This window comes from Marmota marmota, unplaced genomic scaffold (genome assembly GCF_001458135.2).
Source record: "Marmota marmota marmota unplaced genomic scaffold, marMar, whole genome shotgun sequence".
Taxonomy (NCBI): domain Eukaryota; kingdom Metazoa; phylum Chordata; class Mammalia; order Rodentia; family Sciuridae; genus Marmota; species Marmota marmota.
The window spans coordinates 24752296-24759281 of NW_026000229.1; positions in this window are offsets into that span (position 1 = coordinate 24752296).

A 6986-nucleotide genomic window follows, 5' to 3' on the forward strand; every position below is an offset into this window, starting at 1 on the left:
CCAGGATCATATGCAATTTGTTGCTGCTGATCCTCATAAGGTCCCTTTCCTAACAACATATCTAGATTTCTCTGAGGATAACCAGCTGCTGCATTTCGCCTAGCCGTCTCCTTGCAAAATTCCTCATTGGCAACCTTCCATAACAGGTATTGTCCTCCATTTAGCACAGCTTTACACATATTAGCCCAATCTGCTGGCGTCATGTTCAAGTTGTTAATGGATTCGACCATGCTTACAGTGAAGGGTGCTTGAGGACCATAGGTTGTTACAGCCTCTTTTAGCTGCTTCACTGTTTTGAAATTTAAAACTTGGTAAAATCGCTGCCCTCCTGCCTCAAATACAGGGCATGTTAATATTTGAGATCTTGTCTCAGGATCCCAACTATCAACTGCGGGGGTTGGGGACCTCCCAGCATATGGAGGTGGCCTTGTTAGTTGGACACTTACGTCCTCTGGTGATAGAAAGGTGTTAGTAGCAGTCTCCTGTTGTAACTTTCCCCCTGATGGCTTTTTCTGTTTTACACTTTCTTTCTCTGTCTGACTAGCTTGAGAGGCCTTCTCTTTTACTTGAATCTTTTCCTCTGTCTGACTAACTTGAGAGACCTTCTCTTTTACTTGAATCATTATGTCTTCTTCTTCCTCTACCATTGTCTGAACTGAAGGCTTTGGACTAAGCAAACAAGATATGAACGTCCACAATGGCAATGTGCCAACTGGCAGAGTCCCTGGGCTTTTCTTTTCTATTCTTTTTAAATCTTCACCATGATGGTTCCATTGTGATATATTTAACAACTCCTCCTTAAAAAGCCATGGGCTACATTTTTGTATTGTATCAACGTATGCCCTGATTGTTCTTGATTTTACTGAGATGCCTCCTTCCTCTAACAATTTACTTAACACTCTTTCAGTTTGTTTTTTACTAATTTCTGATCCCGTATTTCTACTATAATACAACTCAACAAGATAACGCCTAACAAAACTGAAACTGAGTGAAACAAAATTGGAACAACACAAAATCATTATAATAGCCTCCTGAAATGTCCATCCGTCCTTTCTCTCTATCTGTTCCTCAGATGTGAGCGGTTTTTCTTCCATCTTACACATCTCCAGGGACAGGCAACTTAAAACAAAAGTGAAACAAAATAACAAAAGAAGAATCTTAAAATGGCTACCCATCCTCTTGCCCTGCCCTCAGGGGCGAGCAGTTCACTTACCCTCAGTCGCTCCCCGTGCGAGCCACCAAATGCCGCAGTCTGGCTGGGCACAATCAGGAGCCACTTGTCAAAAGAAACTAACTTTATTTTTAGAACCACACACGCCAAACAAAACAGCCTCTCAGGAAAAATCCTCAGAGCCTCAACTGCCACCACTGGCTTTCCACAAGCCTCTCTCCCCCACCTCCTGCTCTTGAGGCCGATTGGCTGGGTCACGTGGGCGGAGCCAAAAAAAGTCCCCCAATGAGCAGCTCCGTGGTCTGAAAGGGCAGGGAAACAGTCCAATGAGCATCACCGCAGAGGAGCCAATCAGCTAGATGTTGCTGGGGCTGAGGAGCCAATCAGCTAGATGTTGCTGGGGCCGCTGTGAGCCAATCATCAGCCGGCAGCTGGAAGTTTGCTGGCAGCTGGAAGTTTGCTGGGGCCCCTTTGGCTGTGGCTCTCAACAGGTTTGTAAAGGGTTTACAGTTTCTGATGGTGGACAAAGAACCTGGGGTGAGGTGTAGGAAGATAGGCTGAGGAGGTAGGAGGTGAGGATATAGCGTTATTATATCTTAGGAAGTGTGAAAGAGAAAACTAAAGAAAAAGGTTAGTAGCAGGCAAATAGAGAGGAAGTAATTTTGGGTAGACAAGCAAGTGAAAAGACAGTAGAGTACATAAGACAAACATACATATATATTAAGGAAAATAATAAATGTTAAAATAGTAAAAATCGGAGGAAAAAAGAAAAAAGAAGAATATACAACACAACTGTAATATACTATTCAGTTGTCCCAATCCTCAATATCCTAATCCATGCCAAGTACTTGGTTTCACATATGTTGGGGATATGAGGGTGGGAGAATAGAGAGGGAGAAGAGAAAAAAATCTTGAAGAAAGAAACAAGGATTGTTTTTGGTTGGAGATCAGTATCTTTCCTGCTTCCCTTCTCTTCCAATAGGTGGGTTCATCTGTTGTTAGCTGGTATCTTTGCCCTCAGGATTGTGAAGGTAACCAGGGAGGGAGGGTTGGTCCTGGGTGGAGGGCATCTGGAAGTGGTGTGTGGCACCCACCAGTCCCTGAAGGGAGACTGTACCTCAAATATCTCTTTTGGGGCCCACTTGTGTGAGGGGAGTGCCTGGTCTTATCTCCTTATCTCACCTGAAGACCTCCCAGTTCCTGGTCTCTATGTTAGTCTCTAAACTGTATCACACTTACCCTCTCCCTTACTGCTTCCTAATAAGGGACCTTTCTCTCTGGGGCTCTTGTATGTGGTGCTTTGGGCATGCTGTGCACCTGCCCAGCTGAAAGCTGTTTTGTATTGGGCAGTCACTGTGCCAGGTTAATGGCTGCTGGGGAGAGGGGGGTGTTAGAAACGGTACCTGGCCAGCCAGAGTTCCAACTGGGAGTTGCCCACGCTAAAGATGATGATGAAGGTGACCCAAGATAGAGACAGTTGCTTTCAGCAATGGGATGTCAGGTGGGGTGGGGGGAGCGGGTGATGGCGTTGGACGATGAGTTCAGAGATTAGCTTTGTGGCGACAACCTGTGGTTGTCGGCTGTCTTCACAGCCTGTGTGAAGTTCCCAAGTGCAGGCAGGCTACCACACATAGGGGACTATTTCTGTTGCTGCAGAGTCCCAAGATTCAGGCCACCAGGGGAGCCTCATATTGGTAGATGGGGGTCCACATAGGAGTGGCGGCCAGAGTACCTGTGCCTGGGTAGCTGCTGGGTGTCCTGCGTAGGAGCAGAATCCAGGATTTCTGCTCACATGGATGGCCAAAAGTTCTGCTCAGGTGCTGATGCCAATGCTGATGGGCACCCAGTAGTCCTGCGTGGGCAAGTAGTTGGAAGATTACTCTGACACTGAGCCCTGGAGCTCTGCACGGAATGGCGGCTATGATTCCTGAGTGGGAGCAGGAATATGACTCACACAGAAGCAGTATCTCACTACTTGAGTCCCAGGTCACGGAGAGACACAGAATGCTGCTTTCCTCTGGCCTGCCATCTTGGATCCCCTTGTCTCAAATTTTGTTTATTTTTAATGAATCAAACATTCAAATTTGGTCATTGAAAAAGATTACTTTCTATTTGAATATCACTCCAGAACTTTAAAAAGCATTGTTAAAAATCCCTTGTATTGCTGGGTATGGTGGCACACAATTGTAATTCCAGCTACTCTGGAGGCTGAGGCAGAAAGATTGCAAGTTCAAGGCCAATCTGGGCAACTTTTAGCAAGACTCTGTCTCAAAATTAAATTTTTTTTCTTTTTTTATTTCTTTTTTTTATTACTTTTTTTTAATAGTTACACATGGCAGTACAATGATCTTGACAATTTCAAAATTAAAATTTTTTTTAAAGGGCTGGGTGATAGAGCATTTGCTTAGCATGTGAAAGGCCCTGGATTCAATTCCTGATCCTGAATAACAAGAACCACATATCTGGTCAGACAAGCATCACTTGCTCAATGGCCACCTTATGATGCAGGATGGAGCACTGGCCTGGTCTACCCATGTTGTGGTGTCAGGCAGCAGCCCCAACAGGAAATATCCTCCCAGTGCCTCAGGGAAGACACTGCCTTGTATTTGTTCCAGGGCTTCCTCTGACCTGTGGATGCCAGTGGATCATCTGTACACAGTATCTCCCAGAACCAAGAAATTTTCTTTCTTTTTATTTCCAGAAAATAAAATCAGTCATTTCCAAAGAATTCTTAGTTCTTTTTAGTGAAGACTAGGATTATAGGCCAAAATCCTAACTCCAGGTTTTTAAATGCATCAACTATTCTACTATTTTAAATTTGGGCTTTAGGAAATGCCAATATAATTTACAATTCAACAAGAATATCTAGATAGAGTTCATGTAGAGTGGGAAGTGGCTCTGTACTCTTTTCCTTTTGTTTTTTATTAATATTTACATGGTATAAAACTTCATGAATTTTTCAATTAGACTTCTTTTAGCACATCATCAGTTATTGAATAAGAAAAGAGAGTTCTAAGATTTTAAAAGAGTTTAAAGAAAATAGCTATTATTAAAGGAGAATTTTGTATGCTTAATTAAGAAAATGAATAAGAAGAAAATATAAAGGAATGTACGAGACTTGAGGTGTATCTCAGAGGCAGAGTGTTTGCCAACCATGTCTGAGACTTGGATTTTTTTGTTCTGTTCACAATTTTATAATCAAGTGTAGTTTAAAACTTTAATATTTTCTCTTTAGATAAATACAGATATTAATTATATAACATTAAACTATTTTGAGTTCCAAAATTTATTATATAATATCAGTAAGATAAAACCACATTAGTATCAAAGTATAGTGTTTTAATATTGTTTGTAAAATTTAAAACTATTACCCTATATATATTAATCAAATACCACACAGTAGTTATAAATTAAGCTAATAAAGTACTTAATAAAATATATTCTATTTTCTTACCTTGACTAAGTATACCTTCATAATGACCTGAAAGGACAAATTCAAATTTGAAATTCTTGGTCTCCTTGGAATTTCATGCAGGAACACAGCCAAGGTAATAGCCTGTCCTTGAGCAAAGAGATGCACAACAAACACACAGGTCACCCTCAGGGAGACTAGCTAGAGAAAAGACTCATGGGGCTCCTGGAAGTGGCGTGTGCTGTCAGACAAGGAAATCAGATTTGAGGTGGCCAAACCTTGGTCTATAGGACAGAACAGAGGTTCTAGATAAACAGATTACTTGCCCTTGCGAAAAGCACAACTAGAAGTGGGTAGGAATGGGGTTCTCTAAGGATCTAAGGTCAGGAATGTTGGGAGTGTTAATATCTTTTTAGGTTAAATTCCTTTCTTTTTCCTTTTCTAAAAACTCCTTTGTATCAAAATTTGGTTCTCCAATCTAGCTTTTGGAGTCTGGAAAATTGGGTTAGAATGCCAATTCTACTTTTATCAGCTGTATGACCCTGAACAACTTTCTCACTCCCTGATGGAGGCAATAATATTTAACTGTAAGGTGTTGAGAGGACTAAGTACGATTTTATGCAAAGCCTTGATTACTGTTGCTATTTTACCCAGATATTTGAGCAGATCCATCACTTTTTTTCTCGGACTTCACTACAAGCATTTTTTCCCGATCTGCATCCTGGCAAACATGAAATGGTTTTGTATCTGGAAGAGAATAAAAGTGAAGCTTTCGGGGCTGGGATTGTGGGTCAGCAGTAGAGCGCTCGCCTAGCACAGGCGGGACCCAGGTTCGATCCTCAGCCCCACATAAAAATAAAGGCATTGTGTTGTGTCCCTCTACACCTAAAAAAATAAGTATTTTTTTTAAAGTGAGACTTTTTAATTTTAATTTTTTAAGCTGTAGATGAACTTTTAATATTCATGTACCGAATGCTTTTCACTTGACGACTACAGCTATGAGAGATGCCACAAACCCAATCAATCACTGAGAAATATCTCTTAGCCCCATCAAATTTTTCACTGCCACAATTTTATTTTCATGAAGTATCAGTAGTTCTGGGTACCTGGAAGAGTCTTTCCTACAATGCCTTTAGAGTCTCCACTGTAGATGAAGATTCAATGTCTAACCTGGAGTTTATTGCAGAGGCTTCATGCAAGCACAAGAGAAAAGCTAACAACCTGCTGATGATTAAGACTGAAGGACAGAGCCAGGCATGGTGGCGTGTGCCTGCAGTCACAGCTCCTTGGTGGACTAAGGAGGGAGCATCCCTTGAGCCCAAGAGTTCAAGACCAGCCTGGGAAACATGGTGAAAACTTATCTAAGAAAAAAAAAAAAGGCTGAATAGCTAAAACTAAATGAAAACAAAGAAAAAAAATTTTATTGCACTATAACATGTAACTATTTAATAAGGCTTTGTATTTTCCTCCAAGGGAAAGGACACTGTAGATATATGGTATAGTCATTAAGAACATTGTTAAATTCTGTTACTGCATAATCTGCAGATATTATTAGTAGTAGGTAAATAATATTACTACTAATATTACTACTAAAGATTAACCTACAAAAGGTTGACCTTTTCCTTAGATGTGACAGTTTTCCCCATGAAGTTTTTATAATAATGTTGCACTAATAAGAAATATGAAACATATAAAAACAAGCCAATTATTTTTACCATTTTGGTATTTTTTAAAGTATTAGTCAGCTTTTTCATCACTGTGGCTAAAATACCTGCCAAGGACAACTTAGAGAAAGGAAAGTTTATTTTGGGTTTATGGTTCCAGAGCTTCAGTTCATGGTAGACTAACTCCATTGCTCTGAGCCTGAGAAAACCCACCGCCACCGCCATTGCCACCAGTTGCTGGACTAGATCCACCATGGGCAAAGCAGGAAGAGGGACTAAAGGAACATCATGGCAGAAGGGCATGATAGAAGAAAGCAGCTCATTTCATGGCAACTGGGAAGCAGAAAGGGATTGAGGGCACCAGGACAAAAATAAAGCCCCGAAGTCACACACTCAGTGACCTACTTTCTTCAGCTATACCATCTGCCTACAGTTACCATTCAGTTAGACCATTCAAACTATTAATCCACCAAATGGATTAATCCACTGAATAAGTCACAGTGCTCATAATCTAATCATTTCACCTCTAAACTTTTCTGCATTACACAGGCACTTCTTGGGGACACCTCATATCCAAATCATAACATAGATAAAAGAATAAATTCTCTATGATTTCCCAGGCACCTCTTAAGAAAACTCAAACATGGTTTAGGTTTAAAAGATATATTGAAACTTTTAAACATAAAATTGAGGGATTGATCTTTAGAAATCTTAATCAAGAAAAGTTATAAGAGATTCT